This window comes from Lactuca sativa, chromosome 4, assembly GCF_002870075.4.
Source record: "Lactuca sativa cultivar Salinas chromosome 4, Lsat_Salinas_v11, whole genome shotgun sequence".
Taxonomy (NCBI): Eukaryota; Viridiplantae; Streptophyta; class Magnoliopsida; order Asterales; family Asteraceae; genus Lactuca; species Lactuca sativa.
Window position 1 is genome coordinate 366,377,018 of NC_056626.2, and position 27,239 is coordinate 366,404,256.

At 40.8% G+C, this 27,239-nt stretch overlaps 3 long non-coding RNA genes across 7 annotated transcripts; all 3 read right to left on the bottom strand.

The window, feature by feature from the left end:
* Window positions 1-3,325: 3,325 nt before the first annotated feature.
* Window positions 3,326-3,951, bottom strand: LOC111916461 (uncharacterized). Its single transcript, XR_002858526.3, has 2 exons — window positions 3,646-3,951; window positions 3,326-3,552 (listed from the first exon to the last, which is right to left on the bottom strand). It is a non-coding gene; the product is annotated as an uncharacterized LOC111916461 (long non-coding RNA).
* Window positions 3,952-4,479: 528 nt separating this feature from the next.
* On the bottom strand, window positions 4,480-6,945 carry LOC111916474 (uncharacterized). Of its 5 annotated transcripts, XR_008231973.1 has the most exons (5): window positions 6,803-6,945; window positions 6,587-6,655; window positions 5,936-6,447; window positions 4,698-5,747; window positions 4,480-4,597 (listed from the first exon to the last, which is right to left on the bottom strand). It is a non-coding gene; the product is annotated as an uncharacterized LOC111916474 (long non-coding RNA). The 5 variants fall into 5 exon arrangements; XR_002858529.3 differs by having other exon boundaries at window positions 4,485-5,747; window positions 5,950-6,447; XR_008231971.1 differs by having other exon boundaries at window positions 4,485-5,747.
* Window positions 6,946-7,802: 857 nt separating this feature from the next.
* On the bottom strand, window positions 7,803-9,156 carry LOC122197822 (uncharacterized). The gene is made up of 3 exons (XR_006191512.2): window positions 8,860-9,156; window positions 8,422-8,709; window positions 7,803-8,233 (listed from the first exon to the last, which is right to left on the bottom strand). It is a non-coding gene; the product is annotated as an uncharacterized LOC122197822 (long non-coding RNA).
* Window positions 9,157-27,239: the final 18,083 nt, after the last annotated feature.

The window sequence follows — 27,239 nt, forward strand, 5'->3', positions numbered from 1 at the left end:
TTTTGAAAACCTTTCCTTGATTTGAGATTGGATTCACATGAATGTTCCTCTAATTCACTCAAACCAAGGCTCTGATACCAATATGTAACACCCGTAAAATTCAAGCCAATTTAAAATTTTTTAAAACCATTTAAAACCATTAAGTCATCACAATTTGTTTTCAAAATAGTTTAAGCATCAGAGTATCCCCATAATCAATCATGAAAATATGAGGGGGTGCACGATCACGCCTTCGCCTTCCCGCGATCATTAGCAATACCTGAAATAAAATCAACAACTGTAAGCCCGAAGCTTAGTGAGCTCCCCCAATACCAAGACCATACAAATATAACCATATCATATAACAAATATAGACATCATGCATGTCGAGTCTACAGAGTGACTGGTCCGCCAGCACCGAGCCTTCAGCCCACCTGGTCCACTCTCTGAGTCTATAGTATGACTAGACCGCCCGCGTCGAGCCTTCAGTCTATCTGGCCCACTCTCCAAACCTCGGCATGTTTGGACTGCCTTCGCGGGGCCTTCAACCTATCCGGACTGCTCGACGGGCCTTCGACCTGACTATGTGCCCTCCCGAGTCTGCAATCTATCCGATCCGCCCTGGGTACGTTGGCCTACAACACAAAGCAGGACCCACCTCAACCCAACCCCAATCAACAACAATGTGCACATAAACAGATAATCACATAACATTCCATATATAACAAACCGATCTAACAGATCATATAGCATAGCAACATCCTATCAAGGATACCGACCTAACAGGTCACTAACATAGTACTATCCTATATTCCAGGATACCGACCTAAACCAGGTCACTAACATAATACCGTCCTAATTACCAGGACGCTGATCTAACAGATCAATAAGCATATCAAACCAATACAAGTATACAATCCAAGAAAGTGTCGGCCTTGGTACCTTAGACCACGTTGATAACTGAACCACAAAATCACGCTCCCAAAGCACTGCCCCAGACTCACACACCTATAACCATCAATGGTCCATTGTCATGAATATCCGTCTTACCAACATGTCCCACAGAAGTCCAACTCAGTCAACCCTGGTCAAAGTCACAATCAATGGTCAAGGTTAACAGTCTATGTTGACCTCAACTCCTCGATTACCCTCAGCTACTCGCCGAGTTTCTTGCATATCCCAATGACTCGCCGAGTCACTAGAGTGACTCGTCGAGTTCCTAATGCTAGTGGCTGCCACTCCTTGGCCAACTCGCCGAGTTTTCCATTACAACTCGTCAGGCTCATACGTGTCCCAAGATTGTGAAAACCCCAGCCGACTCGCCGAGCCACTCACCTGACTTGCCGAGCTCACGACAATCTTCATTGGACTCGCCGATTTGTTCATCCGACTCGTCGAGTTCATGCCTATCTTCAAATGACTCGCTGAGTCGACCATGCGACTCGCCGAGTTCATTTAGTCCTTTATCCATACAGAGGCTTTTTAAGCCATACTAAGACTCCAAATTGTAGATCCAGCTTCCTAATAAATATTTATCACGTAAAGCTGCAAGCTTTACGTACATGCAAGGCTCTATATGCTCTAATTGGCAGATCCAAGCTTGATATGGGTTTTAACTCCTCGAGAAGGGTTCATTATTTGCAAGGGCTCGAACTTTATGAACTTGTAACCTAAGAAGGGTCCAGATCTGAAGTTTCAACTTCAGATCTAGCTTATTCACCAAGAGATAGCTCCAAAAACAAGGTAAAAAGCCCTAATTTCACCCAAGAGAGATCTAGAAGGAAAATAGAGCTAGGATCATGAATTGATACCTCAAAACAAAGCTAGAGGAGGCAAGTTTATAGATCCACATGAGTTCTTTGCTGCTAGCTTCTTGATCTTCAAGCTTCATTCACCAACTTCACCTTCCAAATCTCAAACACGCTCAAATGGAGTTCTCACATGAAACTAGGGTTTTCTGTCTCAAGGGGACTGAAGGCAGGCTGAGGAAGTCTTAGGATCCTTTAAATAGGATGCGAAGCCCCGAAAATTAGGGTTTCATCCTCCATCCCCTACTCATCGACTCCCTACTTGGACTCGGCGAGTAGGTCACTTAAACTCGTGGACCATCTTGCTACTACTCGGCGAGTCAAGCAACCAACTCGTCGAGTAGCCCTGAACTCATGAGAATTTAGATCCATAAATTGATCCTCGGTAAATCGGGGCGTTACAAAGCTGGAAGGTATGACCTTGAGCCTGCGGAGGCTCTGCCCTAACTGGTCTCACATCCGTGATCCTCAATGTAGCCGGTGCGGGAGCCTGCGTCGGCTTAGCGGCAAGCAACGGACAGTTGGCCTTTACCATGCCAACCTGATCACAGTGATAACAAAACCTCATACCCAGAACCGGGGTGGCCTTGCAACAATCCTTCCCGTAATGCCCCTCCTTGCCACACCTGTGGTACCCACTACCAGCTCGACACATCCCAGAATGACCCTTGCCGCACTTTCCACAATTGCGGCTCTACTGACCCCCGGTCCTAGAATCAGCAGTCTTATACCGCTTCGGCGACGTCTGAGACTGTGTCACCTGATCCCACATCGGCTTGGAAGGAGAACTAAGCACTCCTTATAAGGGGTGTGGATACCTTCCTTGTCACAACGAGTTTTAAAGCTGTGAGGGCAACAGATCCCATAAGAACTCTGTAGTTAAGCGTGCTCAGGCAGGAGTAGTACAGGGATGGGGGACCCCCAATGAAGTCCTCGCGTCGAGTGGACCAAAGAGAACAATATTGTGATACGTGCTAGAGGGGGATGTTACAATTGATATCAGCGCTGGGGCACGGGTCGATGTGTTCGACGGGGACGTCAAAACCTATAATGGGGGTGAAGTCGGATAGGTTAGTTGCACCTGATCCCACATCAGCTAGGAAGGACAACTAAGCATTCCTTATAAGGGGTGTGGATACCTTCTTTGTCATAACGCGTTTTTAAATCCATCAGGGCAGCAGATCCCATAAGAACTCTATAGTTCAGCATTCTCGGGCGGGAGTAGTACCAAGATGGGTGACCCCTGGGAAGTCCTCGCACCGAGTGGCCCAAAGCGGGCAATATTGTGATAAGTGCCAAAGGGGTATGTTACACAATGTGTGATAAGGAAGGCCCTGTTATAAAGAAGATGACACATATATGTGTGTCGTAACCTTACAACACGCATTTACGACTTGCATTTCGGATCATTAAAGCCATTGTCATAAAGAAAGACGACACACATATTTGCATGTCATAATTTTAAATGTTTTAAAAATTATATATTTTGATAGATTTAGTAATTTTCAAATTAAATAACTCACTAAAAGTCTCATAAGTAAAAAATAAAAGGTAATTCATTGTAGTAAGATGTCAAATATAAATAATCATTCCAATAGTAAGTAAATGTAATACATTGCTAATATTGCATAATATTTATTATAGAAATACAAATTATGTACAACATTAGAAGGAACTCATGAGTAATTTCTCCTTTGACAATCTTCATGCCTGCTTTAAGCCTTGCAACTTCACCACTTGAAAATGCATCAACCAGTATCGACCACTTGGATGTTATTTTGCATGATTCAAATTACAAAAATTGGATAAGTTAAGAATATATGCAACAATATTAGTGAAAAGACAAAAATGCCCCTACCTTGTATTCTGTCAAAATGTCTATGTGTGAGATAATTTTCTCAATGTCTTAAAAGTAAAAGTGTTTTCCTATGTTTTCGGTATACCCTCCTTCGATTGCTTCTGGAAACTCTTCTTCTTCTATTCATGGCTAGAACCTGGGGTGAGTGAGACCAATCGGCCATGGTTTAGCTGCTTCAAGCCAATCATGATCCAGTCAGCTATAATACAGCAACTAATTTACAATGAAACGACATTCACTCGACTCTTTTGGTGCACAATAGAATCACATGCTTCGTCTCCTCTTTACCCAGCCATGTCTGAACCACCACCTGCCCAAAAAATATATACGAATATAATATGTCATTTACAATAAATATGAGAAAAAATGTATGTTGCAACTGGTAATAAAAGTATATCTATGAGTTTATATTCAAGCAACAAATCTAGCATTGAAAAGTCAAAATGTACCTCTTGTACTTTGTCTCCAGCTCGAACAACCAATTTGTACTGATTTTTGAACATGGATGCCATATAAACCTGCTAAGAATTCGTAAAAGACCCAAATTTATTCAATATCCAATACCTAAAACCAATCAAGGAAGAAAAAGAAGATCACCAGAAATGTTGGGACGAAAGTCTCATACAAACACTTTCTTCTTTATTTGGACTAGAAAAGAAACAAACCTAAAAGTGCTATATAAACAAACTAGCAAAGACTGTTTCTTTTTGGGACTGAATAAATGATCTTTTCCCTTTATTCAATTCCCATCCAACAACATTAGGCACATGATCTTGATTTGGCCATGCTGATTCAAATAAAAGTAAATAAAAAAAAGTCTCATGAGTGCCCTTGCCTTATTTTTCTTTTCTTGAAGACAAGAGGATCAACACTTGAAGAGAATCCAAACCTACAAAGTCTGACCTTTTTCTTGTCATCTTCTTCGGTGGGTGTTACATATTTTATCCCAAATCTGAAAACAAAGAATACATTGATATGATTATATGTCAAAATAATATCTTCTTTTTAATTTATGATGAGTTATTATTATTTGATGATATGTTCATAAAAACCACTATGTTGCAGCCTTTTTTTTTTCAGCTCCTTCACTTCCTTTGTGACACCAGAACCTTCCGAGCCAGGTGCAGTAGCAAACCTGAAGTACAAAAAGTCATTTTTATTAAGTAACAACAGTGTTGCAGAAATCAACATTGGTAGCTGATTAATTGCATGACAACCTTGAACCAATTACGATTACGGTGCTTGGCAGAAATTGGTCATAATCGGTCAAACTCGGGCTTGTCGGTCCTTAGCGGCCTTGGTGGTCCTCGGCGGTCATAGGCAGGAAATATTTAAAAAATTCCAAAAAAATAATTATCAAATATTACAACAAAATTTTAAAATTTTAAACTTTTAAGCTTTCAAATTTTTAAATATTATACTAAAATTTTTAAAATTTCAAAATTTTAAAGCTTAAAATTTCTAAATACTTAATTTTTTAGGAAATATTAATTTTTTAAATAATTTTATTAATAATTTAGGGTCCCCGATTAATCCCTGCCGAGTCTGATTAATCGTTTATTGTTAGTCAACCGTCAAGCTACCACCGAACGATTTTTACAAACTTGAGTAATAATAAAAATCGTTAAAAGTACATAAAATCTAAAATAATAAGCTATTTTTTTACAACTTTTACTGACTTTTTGACAAAAACTATTAGTGAAACCAAATAGAGGTACGACAGTGAAAATCATCTATATTTTAATAAATCAAGATATTTGTATGCAAAACTGTAGTTAGAAATAGTTACATGGTGGATTATATTTTTAAATAAACATAAAGACATCTATCGTAACTCTGGTTTTTTTTTTTTTTTTTTTTTTTTTTTTTTTTTTTTTTTTTGCTGAAATAGATGTCTCGTATTGATATTCAATACAAATATTGCACATTTTCACTCCCTAATGGGTCCTTAACTCTTTTAGCACTAAAAATTCCAGAAAAGTAAATTTAACTGTGTTAGATTTCACCAAGCCAAATTTGAAAAGGAAGTGAGTGGCTGCTAAAGTAACATGACCACATATTTCCACCTGGATAGAAGAAACTGAGAACATAATAATTCTAACCTGAAAAAATAAAGATAAAAGCACATTAGATAGAATTTAAATTCAAGTCAACAGAAGTCAATACACACGGGGTGTATTCTTCCATGTCTTGCCACCACAATTGCATTCTGTCTTAAAAAAATTAAAAATTAATAAATGATAAAAATAAGTTAAAATTGTTACAAGAATAGACATTTAGAAATACATACATGTTAGAATATACCATTGTCATATGCGTCCATGAAACTTTTTGATTAGACATTATTCTTAATCGTTTGTCACCGATCCATTCTTCCATGTCTTGTATTACGATCAAATAACTATAGAAAAAAATATGCCATATCCAATCAAGTATATGGTAACATACAACTGAATTGTTTAGTATAGTATAAAGAATACAAACTATATACACATCATTTGAATCTTGCAAAGGAATACCAAGCTGTTAACATCAATGTCTTAAAAGTAAAAGTGTTTTTCTATGTTTTCGGTATACCCTCCTTCGATTCCTTCTGGAAACTCTTCTTCTTCTATTCATGGCTAGAACCTGGGCTGAGTGAGACCATTCGGCCATGGTTTAGCTGCTTCAACCCAACCATGATCCAGTCAGCTATAATACAACAACTAATTTACAATGAAACGACATTCACTCGACTCTTTTGGTGCACAATAGAATCACATGCTTCATCTCCTCTGTACCCAGCCATGTCTGAACCACCACCTGCCCAAAAAATATATACGAATATAATATGTCATTTACAATAAATATGAGAAAAAATGTATGTTGCAACTGGTAATAAAAGTATATCTATGAGTTTATATTCAAGCAACAAATCTGGCATTGAAAAGTCAAAATATACCTCTTGTACTTTGTCTCCAGCTCGAACAACCAATTTGTACTGATTCTTGAACATGGATGCCATATAAACCTGCTAAGAATTCATAAAAGACCCAAATTTATTCAATACCCGATACCTAAAACCAATCAAGGAAGAAAAAAAAGATCACCAGAAATGTTGGGACGGAAGTCTCATACAAACACTTTCTTCTTTATTTGGACTAGAAAAGAAACAAACCTAAAAGTGCTATATAAACAAACTAGCAAAGACTGTTTCTTTTTGGGACTGAATAAATGATCTTTTCCCTTTATTCAATTCCCATCCAACTGCATTAGGCACATGATCTTGATCTGGCCATGCTGATTCAAATAAAAGTAATAAAAAAAGTCTCACGAGTGCCCTTGCCTTATTTTTCTTTTCTTGAAGACAAGAGGATCAAAACTTGAAGAGAATCCAAACCTACAAAGTCTGACCTTTTTCTTGTCATCTTCTTCAGTGGGTGTTACATATTTTATCCCAAATCTGAAAACAAAGAATACATTGATATGATTATATGTCAAAATAATATCTTCTTTTTAATTTATGATGAGTTATTATTATTTGATGATATATTCATAAAAACCACTATGTTGCAGCCTTTTTTTTTCAGCTCCTTCACTTCCTTTGTGACACCAGAACCTTCCGAGCCAGGTGCAGTACCAAACCTGAAGTACAAAAAGTCGTTTTTATTAAGTAACAACAGTGTTGCAGAAATCAACATTGATAGCCGATTAATTGCATGACAGCCTCAAACCAATTACGATTACGATGCTTGGCAGAAATTGGTCATAATCGGTCAAACTCGGGCTTGTCGGTCCTTAGCGGCCTTGGCGGTCCTCGGCGGTCATAGGCAGGAAATATTTAAAAAATTCCAAAAAAATAATTATCAAATATTACAACAAAATTTTAAATTTTCAAATTTTTAAGCTTTCAAGTTTTTAAATATTATACTAAAATTTTTAAAATTTCAAAATTTTAAAGTTTAAAATTTCCAAATACTTAATTTTTTAGGAAATATTAATTTTTTAAATAATTTTATTAATAATTTAGGGTCCCTGATTAATCCCTACCGAGTCTGATTAATCGTTTATTGTTAGTCAACCGTCGAGCTACCACCGAACAATTTTTATAAACTTGAGTAACAATAAAAATCGTTAAAAGTACAAAAAATCTAAAATAATAACCTATTATACAACTTTTACTGACTTTTTGACAAAAACTACCAGTGAAACCACATAGAGGTACGACAGTCAAAATCATCTATATTTTAATAAATCAAGATATTTGTATGCAAAACTGTAGTTAGAAATAGTTACACGGTGGATTATATTTTTAAATAAACATAAAGACATCTATCATAACTCTGGTTTTTTTTTTTTTTTTTTTTTTTTTTTTTTTTTTTTTTTTTGCTGAAATAGATGTCTCGTATTGATATTCAATACATATATTGCACATTTTCACTCCCTAATGGGTCCTTAACTCTTTTAGCACTAAAAATTCCAGAAAAGTAAATTTAACTGTGTTAGATTTCACCAAGCCAAATTTGAAAAGGAAGTGAGTGGCTTCTAAAGTAACATGACCACATATTTCCACCTGGATAGAAGAAACTGAGAACATAATAATTCTAACCTGAAAAGATAAAGATAAAGCACATTAGATAGAAGTTAAATTCAAGTCAACAGAAAGTCAATACACACGGGGTGTATTCTTCCATGTCTTGCCACCACAATTGCATTCTGTCTTAAAAAAATTAAAAATTAATAAATGATAAAAATAAGTTAAAATTGTTACAAGAATAGACATTTAGAAATACATACATGTTAGAATATACCATTGTCATATGCGTCCATGAAACTTGTTGATGAGACATTATTCTTAACCGTTTGTCACCGATCCATTCTTCCATGTCTTGTATTACGATCAAATAACTATAGAAAAAAATATGCCATATCCAATCAAGTATATGGTAACATACAACTGGATTGTTTAGTATAGTATAAAGAATACAAACTATATACACATCATTTGAATCAACTTTGGTGATGTTATAGGCCACTCGATGTTCTTTTCCAAGCTCGCATTCTCCAATTGCAAAAACAACAGAACTGGAAGTAAACCCAAACAACGAAGACACGTGAACCAAAAGCAGCTAACATCAGTTGTTGTTGGTTTCATCATACATTATGACAGGAAAAAAAAACAAACAAACAAATAATCTGAGTGAAAGATTTTGACAAACCTAAATCGAAAATTACCTCTTTGTAATTGTCTGGTCCAAAATCAAGCACAAATTGGAGAGAGTGAAGTCATAAGTCGCAAACACATACCCAAATAAGTAATGAACGGCAGCAGTTGAAGGAAATCGAAAGTCACAAACCCAAAGGAACAACACCCTGAATCAATTAGGATGAAAATGGAGAAAGAGCGAAGCGCCGAAGACGCAGGTAAGATGGAATCGAGAATTAGAACATTCCCCAAAAAAGCATAACGAAGACCCAAAACGCGACACAGTAAAAAACTAAACAGAAGAGGCGTTGGAAAAGTGAAGCCTATCAGAATATGATCTGAAGAAGAACAAAAGAGGGACAATGACCTACGCATGTGTTGTAACGCCCGTGTTTCTAGGCTAGGCATTAATTATGATTTAATAGTCTAGGTCAACCTTTGTAACTTGTTTTGAAATAATAAAGATGTACTATTTGAGTATTATGTTCTTATACTTAATTATTATGATTTAGAAAATTAAGGATAAATATAAGCGTCGAAAATAGATATTAGATAAACCCGATATCTATGAAGGAAGTTGTAGTGGTTGAAACAAGGATTCCGGAGGTATAAAGATACCGAAATCCGAGTTATAAGTTATGACATGTCGAAGTTTCGCGACAGAAACGGCACAACGCTGTGTGACGTAAAAAGTGAATTTACTAAATTGATTTTTAGCCTGATCAATCTAAATGAAATTCATAGAATACGTTAAACTGAGAGTGTGCATAAAAAGAATGTCCAAATCTGACTTTGTGTGAGGAAGTTATGAATTGTCTAAGATTTTGCATAGCAGTATGCTGCCCGAAACTCGAATTTTAGATCGAGCGATTTTTAGCCGAAACAACCAAAATGATAATCGAAGATCTTGATTATAGTAGTTCAAAGGTAAAAAGACAGACGAAAATGGACGGCGGATGAAGAAGTTATGAATTTTTAACGGACTTTTCCTGTCCCCGCCTGTTAAAAATATAACTTTAAAAATAAATTCAAAATTAGCTGGCGGGGTCTAAACGAAAGTTGTAGAGCCTAATTTCACCTACACGTGGATATAAAGAACATCAAAAATAGAGTTCCTATGCGAAAGTTACGAATTTTTGAAGTTTTGGGCACAAACTTCAAGGCTGGTCTGAAGGAGTACGCCCAGCATACTCGTGTAAGTGACTCGGAGTCTGTCACGCCCTATTCCTTCGCATGAGAGACATGTGTCTTAGCCTTGATTTGTCTGAGATGATCCCTTAGTACGTCCCGCGTATCATGGTGTACGCCCAACATACTACTTGAAGTAACAGTACGCCCCACGTACCATAAAGTTACGCCCAGTGTAACTCGAGTGTCCGGCCACTATAAATAGCACCCGAAGCCATCCGAAATTTGTTTACAATTCTACTCCTCTCACCCTTAAACTTTCTTGAATGTTGCACTAAATACCTTTAACCCTAAAATACTATCCTAGCATCATAAGCAAGTCCCGGAGAACCCGAAGATCCCGAGAAAAAGAGTTTTCAAGCCAAAACTCTGTCCACGTGAAGCCCGGTTTTGAGAAAGCATCCCGGTTTTATTGGAAACGGTCGTTTTAAGAGACGAAGTGCTGCCCGATTATCGTTAAATCAAGTGAGTGTGTGGTCAGTTTCATCTTACACATAAATATGAAGTATTTTCTATAAAATAAGTGCTATGTGTATAAATATTGTTTGTTTATTTGAGATGGATGTTGAATGAAGTTTTTATATATGTTTAGAATGATTTAAATTGTATATATATATATATATATATATATATATATATATATATATATATATATATATATATATATATTTATCTACAAATATGTTGGTTATAACATGGGTATATGAAATAGTTGATGTGTGTTAAAATGATGAGAGGCCTCGATGTTATTGTTGTTGTAGTCATCTAGCGGTATATAGATAACAACCACAGACCTTTCTATACAGTCCAGTGGAACACTAGCAGTCTCGCAACCTGTAGGTGTTGGTGAACTATATGTTTGCTGGTGTACTTTACCCCCCTCATGGTTTCCTTACGGACATATATGGTTGAGGAAACCCTTAGCAGTAAAGTCCATCCCGATGATGATCCATAGACTAGGTCCATTGTGATAGGTGTTTAGGGACGTAAAGTGAGGAGAATGGGAATGGGTAATCAGGGTTATTGTTGATTGATGAAATTACTAAATTTATTTTTGTTGATGAAATGAATAAATTTATTATTTGTGGGTTGGAAACCCTATATGCTCACCAGGCTCCTAAGCCTGACCCTCTCAGCGTTTTATATTACAGGTGGTGGACCAAGAGCATAGTTGGATGATGAAGAGGGATTTTTGGATTATAGGCCATTAGATATAAATATTTGTTGTTAGGTCTATAATATGTTGTTTATGCTTTTTGTCTGTATCGATGTGGACATCCCGAGTTTTGTAATGAAATGAAGAATACATTTCTTTAAGAAATTCTTTGATAAAATTTTATCATATTTTATTTTGGGACAAATTTTGCATATTTTTATCGGAGATATTACTCTGATTTTATTTTAAAAGCAGAAACTAAAATGGTCTTTTTCTGGCCGAGAAAATGGGGGATATCAAATGCGTGGAAGACCGGAAAACCGGAATTGTTTTACATATGTATATTAATTTTCGATACTAAGAAGAAAAAGGGTAGATTCGATTCCTTATTGATAAGGATTCACGCATGTACGCTAACACCACCATCAAAACCGACACCACCATCTCCAAAATTGACCAGAGAGCACCTCTGCTCATCATCATCGACGGATCTATCCCAATATCCCTTCTTTCCATTACTTCTCACAATAGAGAAAGAAGAGGGGAGAGTCGACTATGAAGATGAAAGATAGAAAGAAGGTGGAAAAGAAGAATGCGGGTTTTCAAAATTTTGGGGATTTCGTTTTCCCCTGTTTTCTACTAAATGTGCGTTTCATTAAATTATAAAGCGACAGTTGTAAAGGAAGAGTGTGTAAGATAAAGCACCCTCCATGTTTTTAATTTTTTTTCTTGAGACACTAATTTAAGGGCACGCAATAATTCATGACCTAAATCCTTAAAATTTTTAGAGAGATGACATTATTTTCAGGTCACACACTTTTGCGTATCATAAATCAATGTGTGTCATAAATTGGGTGTCATTAAAGGTCTATCTTCTAGTAGTGTGGCCTAAAACAATGGTGGAGAAGGAGTTGTAGAAGAGTAATAAATTTGGATGGGTGTTTCTTAAAGGGTTTATGAACTGGAGAGCTAATATATGTTGTAGGAAGGGATGCGAATAATCACATATTCACAATCGCATGGGCAATTGTATGTGTAGAAAATAAAGAAAATTGGAAATGGTTCTTGGAAAATCTAAAAGATGACCCTCAACTGGATAATGGTTTTGTTATAACATTGATGTCGGATCAGCATAAGGTATGTCCAATACTTTCAACTTTTATATATTTTACTTTTAGGTTTCATTTTCTCTAACATATTACCATTGTTTGATAAGGGCTGTTAGAGATTGTCAAAGAAGTACTGCCTACTATTGAACATACGCAGTGTGCAAGGCATATTGTTGCCAACTTTAGGATAAGATTCACTGGTGTACACTATGAGACTATGTTTTGGAAGGAAATCAAGGCATCCACTTAACCTTTATTCAATGATGCCATAAGGGATATGGAACTACTTAGCCCTACAACCTTTGCATACCTTATGAAAAAAAACCCCAATTATGGAGTAGAGCATTCTCTCACGAAGGAATGATATATGATGCAGTGGGTAATGGATTATTTGAGAGATTTCACAGTGTCATCAGGGATGCAAGGAAAAAGCCGATCATCACCATGTTATAGGAGATTAGATTAAATGTTATAGAGAGGCTTTACAATTTGAAGATAAAAGGTAGTTCATGGCCTGGTTACAAACTTTGCCTAGCAATTACACTAATAGTAAATAAATTGAAAAGAACTCAAAGGTACTTTCTAATCTATACACTCCTACATGTAATTAGATACTAACTTATGTTCTGTTTCAAATAGGTTTTGGCAGGTTTTACCACGTGGTCTAAACCAATTTGAAACAAAAAACCTGGCAGAGTCGTATATTGTTTACCTAGAAAAAAAGACTTGTAGTTATAGAGCGTGGCAACTTAATGGGTATGGATGTGTGCATTCAGTTGGTACTATCTCATATCTAAATAGAGATGGTGGCACTTATCAAGATCTAATGGTCTTTGGTGCCTAGTACAAGAAAACTTACAATTACCATATATATATATATATATATATATATATATATATATATATATATATATATATATATATATATATATATATATATATATATATATATAGGATGAATGGTAGACCAAAGGTGTATCACTTGGTTCCTGGTATGTATTTTTATCTAAGTGTTTTGCATTTTTGGCATGGGACTCGGTGAGTTGAAGGACCAACTCGCCGAGTAAAAGCAGGATGGTACGCGGGATTTAAGTATTGGACTCGGCGAGTCGGATCCCGGACTCGACGAGTAGGCCCTGACTGAACAAAAACCCTAATCTGAGGGTTTGCATCCTATTTAATCATCTCTTTCAGCCACCACTCGTCCCTATTGCTCCTAGAAACCCTCCATAGCAAACCCTAAGTGTTTTGGTGCAAGATCTAAGGCTTTTGAGTGATTTTTGTGGGTTTTGACCTCAAGGAAGAAGGAATAGCATCAAGAGAAGACTAAAGGATTCGAGTTTAGTTCATCATTTGCAGCCTTTGAAAGGTATAAAGTCTGTACCTTGCTTGCTTGTTTGTTAGATCCCTTTTTATGGGAAGATTTAGGGCTTTTTTAGCCATATTAGGTAACCAACCATGATCGCAATCATTGTTGGGGGTCAAGACTTCGGATCTAAGTCTTGGGAGGAGTCACAAGGCATATTTGGGTTGCTTTTGCACTCAAGGAAGGCTTCATGCAACATAAGAGCCATTTTAGAGCCTTTTTGGCTCAAAAGTCCCATGCATGCATGTAAAGTTCGTAACTTTACGTGCTAGATCGAGTCTAGGGGATTGGATCAATCTTTTGGTCAAAGGTTGTACATCAGAAATCGAGGATTTAGGGTGTGGACATTATCTGTAACACCGTAAAAATTTAAACAATTTTTCACTTTTTAAAGCCATAAAATATCATTCACATTCACTTTTCAAAACATTGTATCAACATTATCTCAATACAAAACCCCAAGATCAAAAACATATAAACTCCGGTGTGCGTGTGTACGAATCATGCCGACGCCTTCCCGCGATCATCGCTGGTACCTGAAACACATAACATATAACACTGTAAGCATAATTGCTTAGTGAGTTCCCCAAAATACGACTCTAACACATATTAGCCACTCGAGGCTATAACTCTGCCGACCATCTGGTCAATGTGTCTCAGTGGGACCCTCCAGCTCCAACTCTTTGTGGGCCCTCTGGCCCAAACTCTATGGACCCACTGGTCCTACTCTGTAAACTCTGAATCATGCATATCACATATCACAATAAATCACAACACATAAATAAAATGCAAATACACTAGCACATAACTCTAAGATACTGTGTCACATAACTCTGTTACCACACTAGGTAAAGTATAGTGAGAAGACTCACCTCAGATGTCTCGGTAAATATCTGACTCGGTAGAAATAAGATCTAACCTCCGCCGAATCACATAAAGTGAATACTCTCATAAATATAACTCTCGGGACTAGACTCAACCCTCTCTTGGCACCCTAAGAACGGTAAAAGACCATTTTACCCCTCTTTTGGCTCAAAGGCCCCATTGTTGACCAAACCCTAAAAGTCAACAAAAGTCAACGATCAAACTTTGACCCGACTCGTCGAGTGCACTTGGGCGACTCGGCGAGTCTACACGTGTCCACTAACTCTCTAGTCTCGCTTGGCACGTCGAGTCCCTCCCCTTGCTCGACGAGTTACACCTGGCATGAATCGCGGGGCCACCCCGACTCAACTCGCTGAGTCTCAAGATCAACTCGGCGAGTTCCGCCTTGAACTCCAGTCCTCTAATCCCTTTATGACTCACTGAGTTATTCCCCCAACTCGGCATGTCTACTCACTAAGTGATTTATAGGAAACCCTAACCCTACTCGCCGAGTCTGCCCTTGGACTCGGCGAGTTCATGCCATGCACAAACTCAATTGACCTCCTGAGGTCAGATCTGTTCCTTTGAACCATAGATCTGACCTTCCCAAGCCTTATAAACACGTAAAGCTCGAATATTGACACTCATGGGACGTCTAGGAGGTTTCACTTGGTGATTTAGCCCCAAAAATAATATCCTAAGCTCAACACCTCCATAGCTCAACATAAAGCAAGCTGAGATAAGCTTTTTAGACCACTATGGGTCCAGATCTGAAGTCTCAATGCGAATAGAGGCCATATTCTCACAAATTTCTTCCATTAAAGGACATGAAAACTCTACATCTAGGGATTCCTTCAACAAAACAGATAAAGGGGCGATATAGTACCTCAAATATGAAGTCTTTTGCTCGAAATCCATAGATGCACCACCTCCTTGGTCTCCTCTAAGCTGGAAACACCTCCTTCTTGCAAGAATCAACCACAAAGATCAAGAAATGGCTCCTTTCCTCTCACAATCGCTCTAGCTCTTCAGGGTTTCTCTCTGGGGTTTGGTAGCTGCAAATGATGGCCCTTAGGGCCTTTAAATAGGTCCCAAACTTGGGAAATTAGGGTTTCATTAAACATCGTGGACTCGCCGAGTCCACTCATGGACTCACCGAGTCCAGTCATGAACCCGGATGAGAATTCACGACCCTACTCGGCGAGTCTAAGCACCAACTCACCGAGTCCCTCCACAAACTCCAAAATAAATGAATAAAATAATATACCTGGGAATTCAGATGTTACAATTCTCCCCCACTAGAATTAGACTTTTCCCTCGAAGTCCACTCTGCAAACAACTTTGGATGCTGCTCACGCATCTCACGCTTCGGCTCCCAAGTCAACTCTGACCCTTTCCGATGCTGCCACTGGACCTGCACCAGAGGCACTTCCTTGTTCCTCAGAACCTTGATCTTCCGATCCCTAATTGCCACCGGTCTCTCAACATAGTTCAAGCTCACATCCACCTGAATATCCTCTAATGGTACCACTGTCAACTCATCGGCTATACACTTTCTCAGCTGCGACACGTGGAAGGTGTCATGAATCTGACCCAACTCTGCAGGTAGCTCCAAATGGTAGGCTATCCTACCTACTCTCGCGATCACCCTGAAAGGACCAATATATCAGGGCCCCAGCTTGCCCCTCTTCCTGAATCGGATCACTCCTTTCCAAGGAGAGACCTTCAGGAGCACGAAGTCGCCGACTTGAAACTCGAGCTTGGACCGGCGCCTGTCCGCATAACTCTTCTGACGACTCTGAGCGGTCAACAACCTCTGTATGACCTGCTGTATCTGCTCTGTCATCTGAAGCACAATCTCTGTACTACCCATCACACGTTGCCTTACCTCTCCCCAGCAAATGGGGGTCCGACACCTCCTCCCATACAACAGCTCAAAGGGTGGCATACCAATGCTCGAATGATGGCTGTTGTTGTAGGAAAACTCTGCCAAGGGAAAATACGTGTCCCAACTCCCGCCAAAATCCAACACACATGCTCGGAGCATGTCCTCGAGCGTCTGAATCGTTCGCTCGCTCTGCCCGTAAGTCTATGTGTGGTATGTGGTACTAAAATGCAGCCTCGTACCCAATTCCTAATGAAATTTCTTCCAGAATCTGGAAGTGAAACGCACATCTAGATCCGAGGCAATCGAGATCGGCACTCCATGTCGCGATACCACCTCCCTCACGTACATCTCTGCCAACCTCTCTTCAGAAGAGCTCTCACTGATATCAAGGAAATGAGCGCTCTTCGTCAACCTGTCTACAATCACCCAAATTGCATCGATGCCCCTCGCAGTCCTCGGGAATTTGGTGATAAAATCCATAGTAATCTGTTCCCACTTCCACTAGGGAACCTCTAACGGCTGCAACTTACCATGCGGTCTCTGGTGTTCGGCCTTCACCCTACGACAGGTTAGGCACCTCTCAATGAACCACGCGACGTCCCTCTTCATACAGGGCCACCAATACTCCCTCTTCAGGTCCAAATACATCTTAGTGGCCCCGGGATGGATCGAGAACTTCGATTGACGAGCCCCTTCCATCAAGATGGTATGCGTCCCGCCCACAAACGGTACCCAAATCCGGCCCTGAAATGTCATAAGCCCCCGACTATCGGTAACAAACTCCGATACCTACCCGATAACTCGCTCCCTCTTCTGGTTTTCTGGTCTCACGGCCTCAGCCTGGGCCCCTCGAATGGTGTCCAACACCGGAGTCATCCCTGTCAATCTCATGCAAACGTCTCGCATCAGAACGCTTTGTGCCCTATGACTCAGGGTATCGGCTACCACATTAGCCTTACCCGGGAGGTATAGGATCTCACAATCATAATCCTTTACCACGTCCAACCATCTCCTCTGTCTCATATTCAGGTTGGGCTGATCCATCAAGTACTTCAGGCTCTTGTGATCTATGTATATGGTACATCGGACCCCATATAGATAGTGACGCCGGATCTTGAGGGCGAACACTATTGCTCCCAACTCTAGATCGTGTATGGGATACCTCCTCTCATGAGGCTTCTGTTGCCTCGATGCGTATGCTATCATGTGCCCCCTCTGCATAAGCACCGCTCCCAACCCTGATATCAACGCATCACAATACACCACGAAATCCTCCATTCCCTCTGGAAGGGCTAACACCGGGGCTTCGCATAGTCTCTGGCGAAGTGTCTCGAAGGAGGCCTGCTGCTCTGGGCCCCATGAAAAAGCAACACCCTTCCGGGTCAACTTGGTGAGTGGCACGGCGATCTTGGAGAAATCCCTGATAAATCTCCGGTAATAGCCTGCCAATCCTAGGAAACTCTTGATCTCTGTAGGTGACCTTGGCACCTCCCAACTCATCACCGCCTCAATCTTAGCCGGATCGACCAATATACCTTTCTGGTTAACAAGATGCCCTAGGAACTGGACCTCTCGTAACTAGAAATCACACTTGGAGAATTTGGCATAAAGGCTCTCCGATCTCAAAACCCCGAGGATTTCTCTCAAACACTCCTCATGCTGCTCTCTGGATCTCGAATACACCAATATGTCGTCGATGAATACAATCACCGAGCGATCCAATATCATCCTGCACACCCTGTTCATGAGGTCCATGAACACCGTTGGTGCATTAGTGAGCCCGAAAGGCATCACCACGAACTCGTAATGCCCGTAACAAGTCCTGAACGCTGTCTTCTGGATATCCTCATCTCGCACCCTCACCTGATGATATCCAGACCTCAAATCGATCTTGGAGAACCAAGATGCTCCCTGCAACTGATCGAAAAAATCGTCGATCCTCGGAAATGAGTAACGGTTCTTGACCGTCAACTTGTTCAACTCCCAGTAATCAATGCACATTCAGTGTGAACCATCCTTTTTCTTGACAAAAAGGATAAGCACTCCCCACGGCGAACTACTCGGCCGAATAAACCCCTTCCCCAACAGCTCCTGAAGCTGCGAGGATAACTCCTGCATCTCCGAAGGCGCAAGGCGATAGGCGCAGCTCTCGGAACCAAATCGATACTGAACTCTACCTGCTTCTCGGGAGGCACCCCCGGCAACTCCTCCGGAAATACATCCGGGAACTCACGCACTATCGGAACCTCATCAACTGACCTCGGTCTCTCTGAATCAATCCTCGTGTCCATCACATATGCTACAAATCCCTTACATCCCTGCTGTAGACTTTGTTTCGCTCTAGCGGCTGAACAAAATGCCGATCCAGAACGTGTACCCTCGCCGTTCACCGTAAGAACTCCCCCACTAGGGTCTCGTATGGTCACCAGCTGTCGCTCGCAGTCGATGACCGCTCCAAATCTGCTCAACCAGTTCATGCCACGATGACACAGACATCTCCCATCGCGATAGGGACTAAGTCAATCGGAAACTCTACTCTGAAAATCTCGAGTACACAACCTCGAATCACCTCTGTGGCATACAGCTCTCTCTCGTCCGCTATGGAAACTCTCAAAGGTCGACTCAACGCCTCCCGACTAATACTGATGTGCTTGCTAAAAGCTAAAGATACAAAAGATCGACTCGCACCCGAGTCAAATAACACTAAGGCAGGTACAGAACTCACAAGAAAAGTACCTACGCATAACATAATATAAGAACAATATCTCAACATAACAATAAATACATGAAAGAATATATACCGGCCACGACATCGAGCGCTGCGCGGACCTCCTCCGCAGTCAACTGGAAGGCTCTCCCTCATGCCTTCGGTGCCTCGACCTTTGCGGGCCGACTATCCGTAGCTCTCACTACAGCAGGGGCAGATCCCAGAGATGCTCCCTGCGCTGTCCCTCACAATTTTGGACACTCTGCCTTCTGGTGTCCGGTCTGGTTGCAGTGAGAACATACTGCAAATCCCTTGGGGCAATCTTTGGCCATATGCCCCTCCTTGCCACATTTGTAGCAAGACCCTACTCTGCACACCCCATCGTGACTCTTACCGCACTTGCCACAAGAGCGGCTCTTCTGGTTCCTAGATCTTGAATTAGTGGGTTTGGCCCGCTTGGCTGCTGGCTGGGACTGAGCCGGCCGCCGATCCTTCCCCGGAGACTTAGCCTCTTCCCTAGCTTGGGTCTCCAACTCTATCTCCCTCTTCCGGGCATTTTCCTGAAGCTCAGAAAATGTCCGGTACGTTAAGTTTGCCACGAACTCTCGTATATCCCTCCTCAACACACTCAAATATCGGCTCATACGTGCCTACTCGGAGGACACGTGCTCTGGGCAAAACATTGCCCTCTCATGAAACATCCAAGTATCGCTGTAACAGACTCAGTACCCTGCTTGAGGGTCAGAAACTCCTGTTCCAATCGCTCCCTCTCCACCTGGGGAATGTACTCGTCCCGAAACATAGCAGTGAACCTCTCCCAAGTCACTACAGCAAGCTCAGCAGGCGTGTAGTGCGCCATCACAAACTTCCACTAGTCCTTCGTTCCCAAGAGAAGCTAGTTCAGCGCAAACCGGACTCTTAAATGCTCAGGAGACGAGCAAGTAAAGAAACACCCCTCTATGTCTGATATCCACCTCATTGCTGCAATCGGGTCTTGGGTCCCATCGAACTCTGGTGGTTTCATGTTGTTGAATTCTTGGAACATCAACGCATCACCACCCTGCAGCCTCGTTGCAGCTATAGCTGCAGTGGCCGCAGCAACAGCAGCCTCAGAAAGAGCAGCGTATCTCTCATCAAATGTTTCAATCAGAGTGGTCTTGATAGACCCGAACATCTCTGGTATCTCTGCCCTGATGGCCGCAACCACCTCCTCATGAATGATCCTACGGATCTCTACATCGCTCGTACCACTGCTCTCTGGTGTGTGGCGTGTCCCTACCATGATCTCCCTCTGAAATACAACATAAGAATATTAGGGACTCACTCGAGTATAATCACACTTGATAACTCCACCCTACTTGTTCCTTAGTACTCTAAGGATTCTTACTTGGACTGCACACTGACCCGGTATCTTCAGTTGTACGGGCCCAATACTACCGTCCATACCGCATCAGCATTCATCCAAAGTCCTCCTCCCAGAGTCCCAAATCCCAAGTACTCTACTCTCTGTAATCATGTGCTACTCACTAGCAGATCTCTCATAAGCTCCTCGCTGCTATCTAAACACTCTCAAGCATATCTAGTAGCAAAACCCCTAGACTAAGGCATCATATATCAGGCCACTCTAGTCCTAATAAGAATACCTAGTCTACTCTAGCATGCATAACATAATTCATCATATAGCATAGCATAACATATCTTTTAACACTTATTGTAAGGGTATTTTGGGAAATCACCGTTTGGGCGCTGGCTGATCGTACACACGACTCTGTTCTGTTTGTCTCAAAACTCTTTTTACTCTTTAAAAATTTCCTTTATTATCAAAATTTTACTCAAATCCTCAGTTTGAGTTCAGATAGGCCCGAAGATGCATCCGAATCCCTCAAACCAAGGCTCTGATACCAACTTGTAACACCGTAAAAATTTAAACAAATTTTCACTTTTTAAAAACCATAAAATATCATTCACATTCACTTTTCAAAACATTGTATCAACATTATCTCAATACAAAATCCCGAGATCAAAAACATATAAACTCCGGTGTGCGTGTGTACGAATCATGTCGGCGCCTTCCCGCGATCATCGCTGGTACCTGAAACACATTACACATAACACTATAAGCATAATTGCTTAGTGAGTTCCCCAAAATACCACTCTAACACATATTAGCCCCTCGAGGCTATAACTCTGCCGACCCTCTGTTCAATGTGTCTTAGTGGGACCCTCCAGCCCCAACTCTCTGTGGGCCCTCTGGCCCTAACTCTATGGACCTGATGTTCCTAACTCTATGGACCCACTGGTCCTACTCTGTAAACTCTGAATCATGCATATCACAAATCACAATAAATCACAACACATAAATAACATAAAAATACACTGGCACATAACTCTAAGATACTCTATCACATAACTCTGTTACCACACTAGGTAAAGTATAGTCAGAAGACTCACCTTAGATGTCTCGGTAAATCTCTGACTCGGTAGAAATAAGATCTAGCCTCCGCCTAATCACATATAGTAAATACTCTCATAAATATAACTAACGGGACTAGACTCAACCCTCTCTTGGCACCCTCAGAAGGGTAAAAGACCATTTTACCCCTCTTTTGGCTCAAAGGCCCCATTGTTGACCAAACCCTAAAAGTCAACAAAAGTCAACAGTCAAACTTTGACCTAACTCGTCGAGTGCACTTGGGCGACTCGTCGAGTCTACACGTGTCTACTAACTCTTTAGTCTCGCTTGGCACGTCGAGTCCCTCCCATTGCTCGACGAGTCACACCTGGCATGAATCGCGGGGCCACCCCAACTCAACTCTCCGAGTCTGAAGATCAACTTGGCGAGTTCCGCTTTGAACTCCAGTCCTCTAATCCCTCTCTGACTCACTGAGTTATTCCCCCAACTCGGCAAGTCTACTCACTGAGTGATTTACGGGAAACCCGAACCCTACTCGCTGAGTCTGCCTTTGGACTCGGTGAGTTCATTCCATGCACAAACTCAATTGACCCCCTAAGGTCAAATATGTTCCTTTGATCCATAGATCTGACCTTCCCAAGCCTGATAAACACGTAAATCTCGAATCTTGACACTCATGGGACGTCTAGGAGGTTTCACTTGGTGACTTAGCCCAAAAAATAACATCCTAAGCTCAACACCTCCATAGCTAAACATAAAGCAAGCTGAGATAAGCTCTTTAGACCACTATGGGTCAAAATCTAAAGTCTCAATGCGAATAGAGGCCATATTCTCACAATTTCTTCCATTAAAGGACATGAAAACTCTACATCTATGGATTCCTTCATCAAAACAGATAAAGGGGCGATATAGTACCTCAAAGATGAAGTCTTTTGCTCAAAATCCACAAATGCACCACCTCCTTGGTCTCCTATAAGCTGGAAACACTTCCTTCTTGCAAGAATCAACCACAAAGATCAAGAAATGGCTCCTTTCCTCTCACAATCGCTCTAGCTCTTTAGGGTTTCTCTCTGGGGTTTGGTAGCCGCAAATAACGACCCTAAGGGCCTTTAAATAGGTCCCAAACCCGGGAAATTAGGGTTTCATTAAACAGCATGGACTCACTGAGTCCACTCATGGACTCGCCGAGTCCAGTCATGAACCCGGATTAGAATCCGCGACCCTACTCGATGAGTCTAAGCACTAACTCGCCGAGTCCCTCCATAAACTCCAAAATAAATGAATAAAATAATATACTTGGGAATTTGGATGTTACATTATCGACTCGGCGAGTCCGTTCTTGGCACTCGACGAGTCCAAGGTATAAAGTCCCATATCTGTTGAGCGTCAAAAGAGCTCAGTTGGGTGTTAGAAGGGTTGTAGCATGTCAGAAGGAGCGACCCAACGCATTGGACTTAGCCTTAGACCTGGAGTTCTTGGGACTCGACGAGTGCTAGAACAATTTCGGCGAGTCGGATGAAGGATCATTTGATGTTCATATAGAAGAGGAACTCGTCGAGTCGTTTCCAAACTCGACGAGTCGAGTCGTGGATAAGGACGGGTAAAGGGTTAGGGACTCGACGAGCTGGCGGCCCAACTCGGCGAGTCAGGTCAACTTGAAGTTGACTTTGACTTGGACTTGATTGGGGGTAAAATAGTCATTTTACCCTAAGAGTAAATATCAGTTTCTGATTGAGTGTTTTTGTGGGGATTGTAGCCGGAGGATTTCCGGAGCAGCAACAGACAGATATTTCCCACACAGATTACCTTCCAGTAGCGATAGGTCTACGACCACAATGTGGTCCCACCAATAGGAGTTGTATGTTAAATGATTGTATTTGTTATATCATCTAGGTTTGCTACTACCTGATATGTTATATGCTGGCATGATATGTTATATGTGATAGTAGTAGAGTTCGGTTGTTAGGACCGAAGGGTAGGTCAGGCACCCCAGATATGTCTGACAGTATGTGATGATATGTTTAGGTACCTCTTCAGCAAAGGGGAAGGAGCTGGAGTGGTAGCGGCACATCACAAACACATGTTGGTTTTTCCGCACTAGAGTTTCTTGGGGTTGTACTCTGACATTATTCTTACTTTTGTGAATGGTTTTCAGACAAGAGTTGTGGTTTTTATGAAAATTTATGATTAGATGGTGTTTTTGTAGCACCTGGTTCCTGGTACGTAAAATTATCTTAGTGGTTTTCATTTTTAGCCTTGGACTCGGCGAGTTGTAGGTTCGACTCGCCGAGTAGAGACGGTATCCGGAACACGTTTAAGTTGGCGACTCGGCGAGTCCCCGCTATCTGTTGAAACCCTAAATTTCAAGGGTTTGCACCCTATTTAAACCCTCTTATCCGCCCCTAAGCTCGGCCCCTTCACCCTTAGAGCCCTATACTTCGTTCAAGCCTTGTTCCTTGTGAGATTGAAGCATTTTGGTGTGTTTTCTTGAAGATTTGGAGAGGGAAGGAGAGTAGATCAAGAAGAGAAGAAGGAGGCCAGGCATATTTGGGTTATCTCAGTGATTTCCTTGAGGTATATCTCAGTTTCCCTCTGTTTTCATGCTTATTGTCCCTTGTAGCTCCATGAAAGTCCTTCTTGAGCCTTTTCCCAAGCTTGTTTGTGTTTTAGGGTTCATAATAAGTTGTTTAGCCCCTAGATCTAGGCATGATTGAGCTCCAGGAGCTTGGATCTACTGCCTTTACGGAGCTATATTGCATGAAAACCCTAGATATACTCTTTTGGTGCATTTTGAGCCCTAAAACCCTCATGGGTGTTTATTTACACGTAAAGTTGGAAACTTTACGTGTTAATCAGGCCCTAGAAACCCAGATCTATGAATGGAATGAGTTGCATTCAAGCAGAATCGCGTGTATAGTATTTGCATGTGGTAGACTCGGCGAGTCGTTCATCTGACTCGGCGAGTCGAGTCGCGAGTCCCCGAGTTTTCCCCTTTTTCGCGTCGCGGGTTGGAGCAGTGGGTCATGGGGGTGTGACTCAGTGGGTCGGAAGCCAAACTCACTCATAAAGTAACTCGGCGAGTCAATGCTATGACTCGGCGAGTTCAAGGCAATCTTTTTGCCTCAAGAACAGACTCGGCGAGTTGTTCATACAGCTCGTCGAGTCTCAGCATAGAGTGTTCTTCAGATGAAGAAGAACTCGGCGAGTTGTTCATACAACTCGACGAGTAGGATGAAGGACTATTGGCCTTTAGTTTAGAAGGAGAACTCGTCGAGTCAATGCTTAACTCGACGAGTAGAGACGGGTTTATGGTCGGACAAAGGGATAGGGACTCGGCGAGTTGGCAAGTCAACTCGGCGAGTCGAGCCAACTGGCAATTGACTTTGACTTGACTCTTGATTGGTAAGGGGTAAATGGTCATTTTACCCTGAGGTCGGTTAGCAGTATTTGACTAAGGGTTTTGTGGGAATTATAGCCGGAGGATTTCCGGAGCGGTAGCAGCAGCAAACAGTCAGTTCCCATGCAAATCAGCAGCTACTTTGAGGTGAGTTACCTTCCAGTAGCGGTGGGTCTAAGGCCACAATGCCGGCCCACCAGTAGGAGTTGTCTGATAGATGATTGTCTCTGTGATATTCATATGGGGTTGCTACTACCTGTGTTATGGTTATGTTTATGTGCTAGTATGATATGATGTTATGTGATATGTGTTATGTGGTAGCAGTAGGGAGTGAAATAGTCCCCAGTATCCGGTCGTAAGGACCGAAGGGGTAGGTCGGGCACCCAGATATGCTCGGCAGTATATGTATGTTATGTGATTATATGGTATGTGGTACAGTGGGGGAACTCACTAAGCTTTGTGCTTACAATTTTCAGTTTTGGTTTCAGGTACCTCTTCGGCGAAGGGGAAGGAGCCGGCGCGGTAGCGGTACATCACACACCTGCTTGTATTCCGCATTATGAGATCTTCCTGGGGAATTGTACTATGACACTTTTATGTTTTACAAAAATGTTTTCTAGACAGACAATATCTTGTGAAATGATATGAACGTTGAACATTTTATTCTAAATGTTTTACTAAATACATGTTTTAAAAATGAAATTTTTGGCTTGTATTTTGGGATGTTACAGTTTTCTTATAAATCTTTTTACAAGTTGATTAATTAAAAATGAAATTTTTGGACTTGAATATTGGGTCGTTACAAAAGGTAAACAGAAGAAGAGAAGAATTCTAGGTAGACCAAAGGTAAACACAAGAAGAGATGCATAAAAAAATCTTCAAGACACACTTGTCTAAGGCAGGAAAAAAATAATATGCAGTGTGTGTAAACAAGTAGGGCATAACAAGGTTACTTGTCTCAAGTGGAAAAGACACATGTACAAAGGTCAAGGGTTCAAAGGCCCACAAAACTTAAAGTCACCAAAAGGAAAACCAAGGCCAAGGGTGAGGATGGTGAAGGAAGTAATGGACCAAAATGAAGTTAATGAAGGGGATAAAAGAGTAAACGTTTATGGTAAAAGAAAATAATTAGAGAGAATCATCAAGATGAAACTTTCAAAGAAGGTTAAGGGAAAGGATGGGAAAGGAAAAACTAGTGCAAACCGACTAGACCTTAATGACTAAGAAGTCTTTGATGGTGTCCTGTTATGTTTGGATTTCTAATTCATGTACTTGTTAGCTTTGGCTTGTAATAGTTTGGGTTGGCAATATTTTGGTTAGTTGAAGTTAGTTAGTATGTTTGAGAAACTATTTTCATGATTTAGATGTTTAATAATATATCTCATGGTTTGGATATTTAATAAAATATGTTGTGAACGTATATGATGCATGTAATTCCACCATTTAAGGTAACATGTGGTCCTAGTGTTTTAAAGGAACATGTGGTCCTTGTATTCTCAGTAAAAACATGTACAATAAATGTTAACAATTTGAATATGCTATATAGCAACGTACTATCAGTAATTTAAACATGAAGGGTAACGGTAGTAAGGATGATGACATATGGTAATGACAAAGGGTAGCATAATTTAACCACATTAAGGGTAACGACATAACAACATGACATTAAGGGTAGTAATACAAGTCCATACTTAAAATCCAAATTCAACTTCAAATTTTTCTTACTTCATCAACCTAAATACGTTTGATTACAGCTTATAGATGATTAAACCCAAAAAAACCCAACTATAAAGTAAGATCAACTTCAACTACAAGACTTCTGATTCCAGCTTCTTCTTCGACCTCATCAGTACACTTATAATCATCCCTTATCTGTTGCATTTTACTTCATCAGCCCAAGCAATGAAACCTGACCGAGCTCCCTGATTATTAAAGTCGGGTTACATTTAGAAAATAATTGTGAAACTAGGGTTTCAAATAGAACACTACATTTTACCTTGTTTAAACATTCATAAAATGGCCTTTCGGGGTTAGTGTCAGTCTGTGATGTGCCAATTATTTTCGGACTACAACACCCACAATCCATCTTCATCTTCTCGATTTTTCTTGGATCTCAGTCGGGAGTTATTTGAAATAGAAAACAAATGAAATAAATACCCTTTTCACTGAGACACCCCTTTTTACAGAATTTTATGAACGTGAAAGGACAAAACTACTCTTAGGGTGTAAGGCATGTGGGATTCACTAACCCAACATATGAGTTGCTTCTTCGTTCTTGCATGATAGGTCAACGCAAATCATAAAAGTTTAATAACTAAAAC